Genomic DNA, 13507 nt, shown 5'->3' on the forward strand with positions numbered 1-13507 from the left:
AGGCTCACAGTCATTATCCAAGTCCCTGAAGTATAGTATTAAATCATGGTATGCAGATAAAGTGTGTGTGGCGGTACCCAACACTATTCCCCTATGACCCGAAGTAGAGCGCAGTTTCAATAGTAGGGGTTTCCAATGCCAGGATAAACAGCAGAGGCGACAGTGGGCATCCCTGCCTGTTACCCCTTGCAAACACATATTGCCTCGAGATATGCCTACCCGTTCTCGCCCGGGCCCTAGGTTCGTTATACAACAACATTACCCATTTTATGTATTCCTCAGGTATACCGTATTTAGACAAAGCATAGAACATATATTCCCATTGCAGGGAATCAAAGGCATGGCGTAGATCCAATGAAATACAGCCTATTGCACCATCTCGCTGAAGTGTATGGGCCATTATCTGATGCAGCCGCCTGATATTAAGGGCTGTGCTCCTGCCTGGGACAAACCCACTTTGGTAGTTGTGTACCAACTGCAGTATATATTGACAAACCCGAACTGCCAGTATCTTGCTCAGAATTTTTTAATCTACATTTAGTCATGAGAGGGGCCTATACCCTGCCATATCTGTGCTATCCCGTCCCGGTTGATTTGCTCAAACGCTCCGTCCATCATCCCCTTTTGTATCGCTTTGTTCGCCCTAAGTGTGGCAGGGTATGCTCAGACGTGAGTCCCTTGCTCACTTGGCCACTGGATTCAAGATAGCCTGGCTGTTGAGGATTATGAATCTGAAACCGGTCCTCGGAAGCTTGTTTCCGGTCCAGGGAAGGCATGGCTTGGCAGTTCGGGCTGGACTGTTCCCATGAGGCACAGGGTCAGACTGATTTGCATACAGCCATGTCTGAACTGGTGTGGCAGAGTGGGCTAAAGAACGGTGATGGATTAAACCCAGATCTTTTGACTGGTTGTGAGTGTTTGATTGGTTCAGATGCTCCGTCCATCACCACCCTCTTTTGTACCGCTCTTAGAATCGTGTCGCGATCCTTGTAGTTCAGGATGCGGGCAATCAGGGGTCTTGGGGGTGCTCTAGGCGGAGGAGGCCTAGGTGGCACTCTATGAGCTCTCTCCATGCTATACAGCACCGACAGCCCCTCTTTCGCCACATGTTCTCTTAACCAGTTCTCCACAAACTGTTTGGGGTTGCGTCCTTCACTTTTCTCCAGTATTGCCAGGATACGTACATTGTTCCTACAGGACATCCCTTCTGCATAATCCACCCTGTCCTGGAGCCCCCTCAGTTGGCACCGCACCTGTTCCATTTGAGTAGTTTGCTCCGTTTGTTGAGGTATCAAGTCATCAATGGCAATATTATTGCATTTCACCTTTTCCGCCAGTTTTTTGTGGTCCGCCTTTAACAGATTGAAGCTAGTAGAGAGTGAGCCCAGCTGCGTTTCCATCGCTAAGCGCGAGTCCCTTATTTCCTTCAAGATGAGATCTAGTTTGTCCATAGGTTGCACTTCATCTCTGGGGGGTGCCACGTCCACGTCCGAGTGCTGCGTCCGGCCACTCAACATCACCGAACCAGTAGTTTCCAAAGCATGCGTGTCCTGTTGGTTCGCTCTAGTGTGCCCCATGTCACCAGGTGTATTCTGCTTTCGTGGACCATGTATCTCTCAAACACTAAGTCAGTTGGGAACACCAGTAGTCCTGACTCAATAGCGTGACTGGAGGACTCCGGTATAGTTCTGCTCCGTGATGGTCCCTGATTCTTGTTTGGAGTCGTAGGCGATCCGCCCACTCTGTCCTCTTACCTCTTTCAGGTACCACCGGCAGTGGCATGCTTTCTACACAGGTCGCCAGCAAAGCGCACGCACAGTCGGAGTATCGTGCGAGTGTAGTTCTGCTCTCTTGTATCCTAGGGCAGCGCCCTTACATAGCAACACAAATTTCCAGGGCCCGAAACATTAGGGTCACAGTCGGCACGGAGTCACTCCTCGCAGTCCACACATGTGCCTGAGGCTCGGTACTGTGGAAGTGGAAGGGCACAATACACTTAGGACAGCACGCCCTACAGCCAGCGCAGCACCTCACCACTTAGCCTGTGCAACATTATCAGCAGTCCAATTTGCCCACTGTCTCCATCGGTTGTCGCCAGGCCCAAGCCCCACAGCCTTACAGTCCTCCAGTCTCCAGTTCACCACAGACCTTTGCATGTTTCTCAGAGCCCTCTCGCAGCCACAGCAGTCTCCAGGCATCCATGGGTCCCAGCAGCTGGCTTCTCAGTCCATACTTCTTAATGCCAGCAACTTGGCCCAGTCGCCTCCTCTCCATCGCCCGTGATCAGCGAACTCCTGAATCGCGATGTTTTCAAAGGGGGAAGGGCGCAGTTCACATAACACAGCCCCCTGTTGTGCCCATTCACCACCTCAATGCCGCTCTCCTACCATATTGTTCGTGCCTCCGTATATGTCCCGCTCGTGTACTCCGGTCTGCAGGCTTGGGAGCCACAGCCCCGCAACACCTCTGCTTCCTGCTGTTATCGCTGCTTCCGTCCCTCGGGCACCATCTTGGATCACCTCCGGCCTTCAGTGCCGCCGGGCCCCGTCCGATGTACCAGAGACCGCAGCAACAGCCCGTGTGTGCCCGTCACCAACCGTCCCGGTCCTCTGAATTATGTTCGGCGGGAGGGAAGAGAGAAATTCCCCGGAGCTCCCGTCTGCACTGTCCTCCGGGCTCACCACGCAGCAGCAGCGGTCCGACTCGTTTCACTCAGGAAGGGGTCCGCCTTAGGTCTCTGTGCGCAGTCTGTTTGCTCTGTAGCCGCTCCGCTACAACTTGCAGGTGTTCATATTTCAAAAATGCCCCATTCTAACAGGATAATTTGGCAAAGTGTCCGGTTTGGCATGGAGCTTTCCTAACATCTGCCATGCTTGGCAGTTAGCCACGCCCCCTAAATTTGAAGAGCTTAATTGTAATTTATGCAATTTAATTGTCCAATATAGAAGAAGCATAGCAAAGAGTTTGGTTTGATATAGCGCCAGAGAAATTGTACATGAGGGAGCCAAGGTACATATTTTGTTCCATAACTTCTCCGAAACAGGAGCTCTCCTGATTTGAGAAAAGTAAGAGTTCCATTTGACTTGTATCGGACAAGGCATTGTCATGTGGTCACATTAGGCCCGGGCAGAAACACCACCATTTTACAGCTCACGTTTAAAGTTGATATCTTTTCTTGAACATTGACATATGACACACATTTGCTTGTATCGATAATGTTCCATGAAATAACTTTGCTTACATTATGCTTCTTCATAAGCATATTATCAGAGCCTTGAATATTCTGTATGAAAGCTAAAGTTCACTGTGCATAATGATGTTGTTTATTATTGTTCACTCGGCTACAGCTTTGTCAGGATACACTCAATACTGGCAGACTGACTGGGACTTTGGTATGGCAACATGGGTGAAGCTTATAATATAAAGAACATCACTCCTTTGCCTAGTTAGAGGAGCATTTGCGGACACTGTTGAGGTCACCCCATGCTGGATTTCAAGCCCAGCTGAATCCGGTTTACCTCCTGGGAAGGATGGTGCCCAATTCTACACCAAGACGAGCTCCCAGATCAAACCTACCCAGAGGTAACTGTGCAGTTAGATCTACAAGCCGCTGTCCTTAATAAATACTGATACTAAAATTCTAGCCAAACTACTGGCAAAATGCCTACAACCACTAATGATCAATCTCGTCCTCCCAGATCTGTCGGGGTTCATACCCGGTCGATCAACGGTTCCCAATACCAGAACACTGTTTGCATTATCGCACTAGTTGACCCCAGACACACAAGCTGCTGCAGTCCTTCTGGATGCAGCAAAAGCATTCGACTCGATTGAATGGACCTATCTCAACTCCAAATTACAAAGAATGGGATTCCTCCTGATCTTCCTACAATGGATTTGAATATTATAAACAGCGCCCACAGTGTGAATAAAAGTTAATAAATATGTGTCCAACGCTATACCAGTTGCTTGAGGCACAAGACAAGCATGCCCCCTGTCCCCCCTACTTTTTGCAATAGCCCTGGAGCCACTGGCATGAAAAATACGGTAGGGTCCTACATATTCTGCTTTCCAATTTCCACAAAGGCCACTCAATATCTCGCTCTATGCAGATGATATGGTGCTATATATATGAGACCCAGCTACAAATGTATCCCCTCTTCTGAGAAAATATATTAAATGCGGCCACCACTCCGGCCTCCAAATTATTTGGTCTAAATCCATTATTCTCCCCTTAACAGACAGCACACATCCACAGCCAGCAGAGTTTCCACTCAAATGGCTGACGGATCCAGTCAAATATCTCGGTATCTGGTATCATCGCGATCCAGACACAGTAATTTCGCACAAACTACAGGACAGCAATCAGTACGCTTGAAGACAAAGTAGAGTGCTGGATACAACTTCTGTATCACCGGCAGACCGATTGGCCATTGTCAAGATGGTCATTTTGCCTAATCTCTTGTACCTCTTTAATAACATCCCCATCACCCCACCGAAAGCCGTATTCCAAAGACTGTATAATATGGTGTCTCGGCTAATATGGGCAGGTAAACAAGCCCGCATTGAGCTGCTGCCCTCGCATTACCCTTCTCTAAAGGAGGCTTTAAGGTCCCGGATCTTCTCCTCTACTATTTGTGTGCTCAAGCGCAATATGCGCATTATTGGTATCACTACGTCCCCTACCTACCGCATGTGGCGATTGAAGACGGAGATGCACATCCTATCCCATTAAATGCGATTTTACCTTGCCATCGAGCCCCGCTTCACTCACATGACTAACACGATCGATGCTACTAATGCAGCATGGCGGAAGATGGGAAAACTGCCGCGCAAATTACCACTCTACGCACCTGCGATGCCTTTACAATATCATCCAGACTTATCGGTAACTCAAGAAAAAAAGTGGGGACAGATTTATTTAGACAAGTGGGTATAGGTACAATGGGAGATTTGTATAATAACAGTACTTTCATAGAACCTAAAGAATTGCTATACATTAGCAATCAGACATTTTTTCTGTTTACGTATCACAGATTACAGGGAGCTATCAAAGAATTCATAGAAAACGTACAATGCAACATTTTTATCTTAAAATAAACTCACCTACCAATCATGTCTACAAATCTGATGAAGATTGCTTTTAAACTGTATTTTGACTGTGAAATATGGGTAAGGTCATACAGGCCTCAGCCCACGTTGTAGTATTTCCTCTTCTAGGCCCACTTTAGTTTTCCCTTGGTTGTTTGTATTATTAGTTTTAGGCTTTCTTCGCTTTGCACAGCCACACATAATATATTTGTTTTTGTGACATGATGTTGTTTCAGCAATACGCTGCACATGTTATTTGCTATTCAGTTTCTATTCTTGGGATTCAGTCTGGACATTTCATAAAAGGTCAAACAACATGGTGTACTGTTTTTCTGTGCCCACTCAATAACAGCTCCTAATTCTTTCAAACACTACACAGTAGCACAGCTGCACTCATTCTAACACAACAGTTCTTATAACATAAACTGTCTCTCGATCCCTTCAAGTTTAGGGGGGAGAAATCCTGCAGCAAGACCAGTCTTGGAACAGAGGCAGCAGCCTTGCGTAAACTGAGTTTAAATCCATGATACGGACCATCTAACCACACATACCAGGTATGGGATTTGGCGCTAATCCAAGAGAGCACTAAAATATCCTTGTGCTCCCATAGTGAGGGTAGGCCTAGATAAATATATTAGTTGCCATGGCCAGGTTCTTCATTGTTTACAGCCTGTTAGTAATGTTAATTACTTTTCTCAGTTGTATCTGTTTATCAATCACAGCAAACGAACTTCAATATAGACTACGATAGTTTCAATAAATGTATTGTAAACTTCCTTCATGTCTTTCTTCTGTTTAAAATGGATATGTAAGAGTTTGAACAAATGTGATGATCTGTTTTCATGTTTGCCTTGGGGACTAGAGGTTCGTGTTCTAGGTTTGCCAAAATCACCTGCTACTCTGGAAAGGTTAGGAGTCCAGATAAGGCACTGTGAGCTAGACGGATTTGGACCAACAGGTACTAACGTGGTAGAGAGACTCAGTCCCTACATTCTGATGTCCTGCTTTTAAACAGAATCCCTGCACCAATATCACACAAAAGTATTGGACCAGCACAGATGTTACTTTGAAGCTGTTGTATGTTGCTCTGGCCTTTTTAAAATGTGGATATTGAAGATGGGGGTTAAAATCTGGGGCTAGTCGCCATTCAATATGTTTGAGAAAGCTTAGAGGGTTAAAAAGACCAGTCTCTTGCAGCTGGGGCATCAGAATCTTTACTGGTGGACGTCAAGGGGATAGACTTCCAGGTCTAGAGTGGTTTTTGGGGGTAATACAGGATACTGCCTCCCTCTCTCTAACTGAAAATCACAAACATTATCTGACAACCCTTGGTACCAAACCATAGCTCAGCTGAACCCAGGTCCTCTGGGAAAAAGGCCTAAAGGTGCTTTTAGGCACCTCACACAGACTATTGGTGTCATGCTTCATCATCTGGTCTCACTCTGGTCCTTATTAACTGCGGTGTGCACAACCATATCCCAGGGAGCAGTTTGGATATTTTTTTCTAAAGGGATCTAAAAATATACTTTGTTGTTTTGTTCCCCTTATCTGTTCCCTATTCTCCTTGCCTGAGCTTTGACTTGTCCCTTGGATTATAATTTGTTTGTGTTTGCTGAATGGTTGCCTGAAATCTGATTAGCCTCTTGATTACATTTTAGAAATTGGTTGCTTTTCTGGTTCTCTCGCCTCCTCCCTGAATTCTAAGTTTCCTATAAACCTGGGATTTCACGGTTCCTTTGTGGCTTAGTTTCCTTATAGCCAGTAAGCATAATCATCAATACCTTCTTTACAAAAAAGTGCTGTATTTTACATTATATACTGTTGAACAACCGTTGGTATATTTGCGTGCTATGCCTTCTGTAGGATAAATTAATTGGAGTTACAATTCATGTGTTTCTAATTTCTGAATCACTTTAGAAGTTACCCTGAGGGAACTCTTGTTTCTGTTTTTCCATGTTCATTTACCAGCACCATCAAACTGGGTTAATAGACTAGTAGCAGCACACATGCTTTCTATACCCTATCTGAAAGCGTGTTTCAGGTATTTTGGTTATTATATGTAATATTCCTCCCTGTGATCTCTGCTGACCAACATGGCCTACACTGCCTCGCATAAAAGTGGTTTCACAGTGACTCCAATCACTCCTTCCAGACCATCTCTTATCAGAGAATAGGTTATTGTGTGAAAAACTACAGAGGTCCGGTGCAGTGTTATTTATTATTTTATCTCTCTCCCTAAAAGGTCTTCACTTCAGATTGCCCACTCTTTTCATATACCTGTGTACGTGCAATGCTTTTCCAGTAAGACCCTTCTGGTCTACCATAACCCTTCTAAGCCTAACTGAAACTGTGGTCGAAAGGCTAGAACATATCTCTGCCATTTTCAGAGTACTAAACCGGATACTACTTATAGCAGCTTCATTATAAGATATGAATACATTTATTAAAAGCTGTGCATCACAATTCCTTCATATTCCTAACACATATAATAGACATAATAGTGGTAACAAAGAAACTCTAGAATACATAGATGCTCTTATGTTTGAGACAGCAACATTCTGTAAATAAAAACACTCTGCCAATCCTTTTCTGGTACAGATCTGAGATGATGGAACATTGATCGAGAACTTTCAACCCTTCAAAGGACAGGATGAAAAAATATCTTTGAGACACCTTAGACCTACTCAAATGCTTTAAAGTGGTAAACCTTGAGACTTGGTGAGTGATCTTATTTTCTGTTTGAAAATGTTTTATTGTTTTTCAAAAAATTACAAAAGGCACAAACATAGTACGGGGTTGACCTTTCAGAATCAGGTACAGTGCCAGGAATATAACCACATCACATGAGACCTTTGCTGTGGTAGCATAATTGCTCACAGTATGGTACAGTTAGTGGTGTCCCATGCCACAATCAGCATGTTTATAATCAATCCGAAGGGCTGTGGGCATGGTTTTCTCAGTGTTTGGGAGTTGCTACTAGGCGCTCACAAACTTCCTACTGCTGGGCCTATGACATGGAGCATTGGCGTAGGCACAAATTCGTTGTGAAATCGTCAGCAATAGGAGACATCAAGGGATTGAAAGGGGGGGGGGTGACAAAAACTAAGGAACAACTCTGCCCTTCTGAGGTCTCCCCAGCCCACCACGTCTCCCCCATTCCCCCCGAAAATATGCAACAGCATGTACATTGCCCACCAGGGGTCCAGCAAATCTTGGACTGTGAGGGGGGCTAGCATGTTGTTTTCAACAGAGTGCCCCAGTTAGCAGCAATAGCGATCTTACATAATCCTAAGGTGTCTTATTTGTATAGTACAGCATGGGCCCATACCTGGAATGACTGTCTCTAGGCTATCAGAGGAGGAGACTCAGGTGACTTCCAGCACCTGGTGATCAAGTGATTGGCAGCCAGTAGCCCCAAGTCAAGAAAGAGGGAAGTGAACATCTGTCTCTTGGTCATACTAAAAGGTCCCAAGATGTAGAACTCCCAAGCGCAGGCTACTACTCGTCCTGTGGCAGTGGCCAGTTGGGTTGTTACGTATCGCAAGAAAACAACATGTGAAGAAGGAGGTCAGCGTCTAGGAGGTACCACCTGGGGCAAAGGCAGTGGTTGATCCTCCGCTTAGGCGGAGGAGGTTTGCTCCACTGTTTTTTTGTAGTGACACAAAGGGAAAGGAAAATTATAATAACGTGCGTTATTATAATTTCATTTTCTCCTACTTCCGCCCGCAGAGGAGGGTTGGAAGCACCTTTGTAAAGTGTGAACTGACTGTTTGATCGGCCCTCTAGGGCCGCCCAAAACAGTCTTGCGACTTTGCATGTTTTCCATAAAGGCTGCATTACAGCCTACACGGAGAGCATGCCCAGGTCCACTGTCAGCGTCTGAGCGCTGAAACATGGCGCTCAGACCAATCACAATTCTGCTAACGCAGCATTGTGAGTGGCTGACTGATCGCCTGGGTATTCTTCCAGTAAGGCCGAGCGAGGGAGGACTACAGAGGCGAGGAAGCAGCGAGAAGTAAGTTCTTATTTTATTTTTATTACTGCTTCCTCTGTGACCTCTTCACCCCTCTTTGCCCCACCTTCCTATCTCCGATCAGTGCCGTTCGCTGCTGGACAAAGGGCATCGTCATGACTGAATTATCTGTTTATCTTGGCAGGGGTGAGGTAAGCTCGCTGAACTATACAGTATTGGATGAGGTAGAAGCGGACTTTCCGAGGAATGCGGACTGGGCTCTCTAAAATGGCGACTCACTCTTTGTCTGTGCTCAGGCGAGCCAAATCGTCTTACCAGTGTTACCTCAAAGATGTGAGTGGTGCTGCCATGTGCTGACGCAAGGAAGCCGTGAACTAATTTGTGAAGTGCCGGTCTGTCCCCATAACGTGCATATATTTGACATTAAGATGTGCTGGGTGTTCCCTAGCCATGTCTCGTCACCTGTTACTTAAGGCTGTGAATATCGAAGAATGCAGAATGAAGTGGCCCAGTGGTATTCCTTTCACTTTCACTAATGGGACATAAGGCGCCAGTGTGCCATCCCAATAAAAAAAACAGGGTGTTTAGGCCAGCCTCCAGCCAAGCAAAGAGCTCCATAGGCAAGGTAGTGGTACCAGCCCTAAGTGAGCCCAGCAGGGGCAACACTGGCGCATGGGTTGTGGAGTGTGTGATATCTAGGCTTCGCCGATAGCACCTATATGCAACCTCTAGTAGTAATGCCTCCAGGAGCCATCCACGGGTCTAAGGGTGAAAAAGTCAGAGTATCACGGATAGGGTCCAGACCAGTGACAGCATGGGCATATCTGAGTGCTCCTAGAGGTGCGATGCAAGGTAGCATGGTTTCAAATTTTATATGGCAAGCCTACCCTGATCAGTGGATTGATACAGTTTAGAGAGTGCCACTCTACAGTGAGATTTGTTCCAAATGAACTCCCTCATATTTCCCTCTAATGAGTGGAGGGGAGGGGGAATATATAGGGGCAGGTTAGTAAAAAAGTAAAGTAGTCGGGGTAGGACCGCCATTTTCCGTAGAGCTATGCGACCCATGACTGACGGTGGAAGCGCACGCCAGAACGACATGTGGGATTTGCTGGACGTTGTCCCTTTCATGAGATTATTCTCTAACAGGTCTGTGGGCTGATAGTACACCCTGACCCGTAGATATCAAAAAATATTGGGTTGCCACACCACAGGGACATCATTAAGGACAAAGATGGGGTGAGGATATGAAGGGGTAAACCGTAACAAGCATGACTTGGCCCAATTAAACCAGAACCAGAAAAGGCGGTCTAGTCGCTGAGCATCCAGACCAGTGTATAGGGCACCAATCGCATGCCTCAGATGAACAGGAGAAGGCCGTCGGCATACAGAGAGATCATGTGGGATGTTCCAGTCTGTGCCATGCATCTAGATAGTCCTTGGCAAAGGATCATGAGCATACCTTTATGAACATTACAAGATATTGTACATGCAAAAGTCCTGTATAATAACTGTTCTCATCATCACATTCACAATGAATTGTCTAATGTGCTTGGGGTAAGGTATATGAGAACTGTGGTCATTTCATCTCATTGTTTAGACGTTTGTGCTTCACTATCCTGTTGCTGTTTGTGTGTATATAGTGTACTCATATTAAAACACTCTTTCCACTGAATTGGCCCACCTAATGGAAAAACCATAAAAATAAAACAAAAAATAAATAAATACGTTCTGCAGACATGATTTTCATCAAAGATGTATGTTGTTAGTTCCTTCATAAGGTGATTGAAAGAATGCTGCTCCTGATCCTCATTACATAGGAAAGGAATATTTGCTCCTGCTCCTTTTATTCCGGTGCTTTATAGCCCCTAGCCTAGCGATGTCCAAAGTGTGTGCATTGATCTGGTCACTTGAACTCTTGATTTTCACTAACAGGTAGAGTGTTATGGTGAATGTAACTGCATTGAAAATGGTGCAAAAGAATTTTCAAACTCAAATAGTCAAAGGTCAGGTCATAATAAATTGGACTGACCTGAGATGTAGGACTTCCACAGAAACACTACAGATTTACTCTCTAGTCGCTAGTACCTCCAGTCACCCAGTGATTCAGTTTCTGGCTGTTTCACCAGATGTTTGGGAAAAAGGGGAAGGGGATGTTGAGAACAAGCAGAATTTGGTGTAGCTTCCAATAGAACACAGTGGGTCTTCGGATTAGACCTTAAAATAACCTCTGCTTTTTCTTTGGGTTTTACTGAGTCAGCTTTAAAGTCTGGCGGTACCTCCTTCATGGCAGACTTAAGGCCTTAACTGATTAATGTGAGAGATTTTCAAAAATAAACGTTCAAGGTACTCCACTTAGTTCTATGATCACAACTGAGTATTAGATTACAGAAAACAATGCTTCCTCCATAAATGCAAACTCATAATACACAAAAAAGCAAAAGAAAAATGACCACCAAACGAAAAGCTAGACTACAAAAATTCTATGGCAGGACTGGAGGCTCAGATTATGCTTTTCTTTCTCCGCTATTTATTACAATACCAAAAACACAGCAGCCTCAGAAAAGCTTATAAAGGAAAAAATGCTTATATTATGACATAACAAAGCATTATCCATAACACAACCTGAAAAAACAATGTCTCTTGAACTACGACTCCCATCATTCCAACGAGGATGATCTCCAACGAGTCCTTCCATTATGTCCATGACCAACATATAAGGAGTCCCTTCTCAGTGTTCCTCCTCTTTCTTCGCTGCTCCGCAGCCAGTTAAGTGTTTTTTCTTCTCTCCCAGAGTTTGTGTGATACTACTTGGGGGTTGATTACTGTTGATGTTTGTTGGGGTTGCTGAGTCTCTGCTGTATTGTTTCCTTTCACAGAGCCACAGAAGTGCCGTTTCGCTTCTCACGTGTCTCTCATTCCCGTTGTGGTGCGTTGTGCTGTTGACCGCTAGTGGGTGCTGTCGCGTCTCGTTGGTTTCCGGTGCCTTCCCCTGCGGAGGAGCCGCGCTGGAGATCAACGACCACGGAGCCTTGCCCTTGAGCCTCCTCACTGAACGCCCGGTTCCGGCTCTGTAGCCCCTGTATTCCCCTTTTGAACGCCCTTTGGGGTCTGTATTGTGGTTGGTACCGCGTTTGACGCCTGTTTGGCAAGACCTGCACTCACTTCCAACTGGTGTGGTAGCGCGCGGTGAGGTGGGTTGACCTGGTCCTGTGAGGTGGGTCGGCGCGCTGTGGGGGTTGAGTGCGCCCTATTGCGGCCAGTTCTGGTGCGTGAAAATATAATTGCAGTCCTCCGGCCTGGCCAAAATTTCTAAAACTCCCAAGCTGGTTGGGTAGTGTGTAGGGTTCCGGTGTTGGGTTGGCATCATGGAACAGGGCGAATATTACGAGGACGACTCGCAATCCTATTTGCAGGATGAGGAGTTATATCAGGCAGTGGATAGCTCCATTTACCGTTGCATTACTGAGGTGGTAGCCCCTATGGAGGAGCGCCTCTCGGCGCGCATTGTGGAGGAATGCGCCAAGCTCGCCCAAGCACAGGGAGGACAACAGCAATTTCCCCTCCCAGGTCCATCAGGTCATGCCAGGATAAGTTACTTGACGCGGTAGGGACCATTACCAAGATTCTTGATATGGCGGAAGAAGCTAAGATTACTGGGACTGTCATTTCCCCCGACGTCTTGTCGAATTGGGCGCAGAGGGTGGTTATCTTTTTGGGAAACGCCAACTGCGCCCTCTCGACCGAGCATCGAAGGTCGTTTCTGATTAAGCTGGACCCAAAACTAGGGGACCTGGCCTCTTCGGAGGCGGGGGCAGTTGCCCAGGGCGGGCTCTTTGGGGAGCCGTTCATTAAGGAGTTGGGCAAATTTGTGTCGACCTTTACCTCGCTGGATAAGGCCCAAACCAGCATTAAACGCGTCTTCCAGCAGCGTTTCTCCCAAGGGGCCGGTCACGGTGGGGGCCGCGCGACCGGCCGCGGTGGTCATCCCACCGGCAATAAAGGGCAAGGCTCCGGGCGAGGCCAGTACAACACCTCAGCCAATTTCAACTCCTTCTACCCTACAAGAGGCCAGCGTTTCGGAGGTCGAGGCTTCAGGAAGAATTCCGGCGCCAATAACTCAGCAGGTGAGTGTTATTCCTGCGGAGCAGGTTCGAATTGGTGGTCGATTAGCGGCCTTTCTGGGGGCATGGGAGGAACTTACAGCGGATGCTTGGGTGTTGCAAACCGTCCGCGGGTTCCATATCGAGTTCTACGACCAGCCTTCTCAGGTGGGTACCCCACGACCTATAGCCTTTTCAGCGTCCGACGTCCAGTTGATAGACGAAGAGGTCGCGGAGCTCCTCCGCAAAGGGGCCATACGTCAGTCAGCTCGGCACCCTTCAGGTTTCCTCAGCAATCTGTTTTTGGTCGACAAGCCCGGCGGTGGGCGCCGGCCGGTAA

General features: G+C 46.6%; 1 protein-coding gene and 1 long non-coding RNA gene across 4 annotated transcripts in view; one reads left to right on the top strand and one right to left on the bottom strand.

Annotated features, from left to right (window-relative positions):
• TM6SF1 (transmembrane 6 superfamily member 1) overlaps positions 1–13507 on the bottom strand; it is a 622619-nt gene that overhangs the window by 468797 nt on the left and 140315 nt on the right. The gene's annotated exons all lie outside the window — the stretch shown is intronic.
• LOC144826417 (uncharacterized) overlaps positions 1–13507 on the top strand; it is a 905759-nt gene that overhangs the window by 292091 nt on the left and 600161 nt on the right. For both annotated transcript variants that reach the window (XR_013609817.1, XR_013609818.1), the window contains exon 4: positions 7690–7809. This is a non-coding gene — a long non-coding RNA (uncharacterized LOC144826417). The remainder of the gene's footprint in view (positions 1–7689; positions 7810–13507) is intronic.

This window comes from Lissotriton helveticus, chromosome 3_2 (assembly GCF_964261635.1).
Source record: "Lissotriton helveticus chromosome 3_2, aLisHel1.1, whole genome shotgun sequence".
NCBI classification, from domain to species: Eukaryota; Metazoa; Chordata; class Amphibia; order Caudata; family Salamandridae; genus Lissotriton; species Lissotriton helveticus.